Source organism: Merops nubicus, unplaced genomic scaffold (genome assembly GCF_000691845.1).
Source record: "Merops nubicus isolate BGI_N331 unplaced genomic scaffold, ASM69184v1 scaffold17013, whole genome shotgun sequence".
NCBI classification, from domain to species: Eukaryota; Metazoa; Chordata; class Aves; order Coraciiformes; family Meropidae; genus Merops; species Merops nubicus.
This window is the reverse complement of record NW_008598409.1, coordinates 8,683-10,007: the sequence shown is the minus strand read 5'-3', so window position 1 is coordinate 10,007 and position 1,325 is coordinate 8,683. Positions and strand designations below refer to the sequence as shown.

The 1,325-nt window shown below is 49.4% G+C and overlaps 1 protein-coding gene across 1 annotated transcript in view; it reads right to left on the bottom strand.

Annotated features, from left to right (window-relative positions):
- The window catches only part of LOC103769807 (excitatory amino acid transporter 4-like), a gene marked incomplete at its 5' end in the record, with an annotated part of 10,408 nt that overhangs the window by 405 nt on the left and 8,678 nt on the right, over positions 1-1,325 (bottom strand).

Below are 1,325 nucleotides of genomic sequence, written 5' to 3'. Positions count from 1 at the left end.
CTCTTGGCTTCACATCTGTTCCTGCTCTCTTGCACCCAGAAAGTGAAATATGGACTTGCCAGAAAATGAGAGAAATGTTACTGTGGTTATACATGGACAGTTTCCTTTCCAAAGGGCTGCTCAGGCCCTTCTGCAGACTCAGATGGGCCTCACCATATCTGTTACATTTGAGCTGCATTTTGTTTTACAAACAGGGCAGAAATTCTGGTGCAAACCTGTGGCTTAGTGCTGCTGTGGAGGCAGGTTTCCTCAGCATGGGCAGCACACTGTAAGACAAGGCACTAGATTCTTCACCCAAAATAGCAAATCTAAAGCACCCTTTGCAATGGAGATGTCCCCACAACCACAACTATGTGTAAGAGCTGGAGCTGTTGTCAGTGCAGCAACCCATCCTATCCTTCAGTGGCAGCAACAGATAAGACTTTTGCTACCTGATTGAAACCAACCTTTCTGGGTAGGTACAAGAGGTGACCTGGCATCTTAGGAGGCAGGGCTTTTCCCACCAAGTCTGTTCTTATGCACAGTTCACAGGAAAACTGGAGGTGTTGGGCAAGACTCTGATTCCAGCCACCAGCCTTTGGCTGCTTTGGCTGCACACCAGCAACACAAGATACAGAAGATCAGAGGAACACCCTGAGTCAGGGTGTTGCTGTGTTTGAGAAGACTGAGAGAGTGGGGACTGTGAACAAATGTGTTCTTCAGTCTAGTTCCTAAAAGCCCTGTGATTTTCTGTGAAATCACTTGTCCCAAGGTTTAAAAAGTAAAGAAAGCTGAAAGGAGTGATGTCACTGACTAGCTGCACCCATCTAAGCACTCCTCCACCTGGTACAGCCCAGCCTCACCCCAGCTTGCCTGTTAGGTAGCACAGAAACACCACTCTGCAGTGTGAATTTGCTTATCATTGGCACAACCTGTCCCTGTCAGTCTGGAGATACTTTGTTTTAAGATAAAGCAAACTAGGAACATTCTGCTTGTTGCCCAGACTGATCTGTGAGTGACCCCCGATGTCCTGGCCACTGAGGTGCATGGTGAAGACCCCAGCGGGGGCAGACAGGGCTGCCCAGAGATCCCATGTGACAGAGGGGTGTTTTAAGCTTCATGATACAGGTTTCTGAGACTGGTTTTAGCAGAAACCTTGGGGGTACAGACAAACTCTGTAAGCACTGGCAGGGAGCTGAAATGCTGGGGTTTGAACCCTGAGCCCTGAATTAAGGTTGACATAGGGGTGATTCCCACAGCCCTTCATCCAGAGGGGTGAGTTTGCCTTAGATCTTCCCCCCAGGGTGCGGCCGGCCCTGCAGGGAGAGCCAGAAGGGAAATGAGCC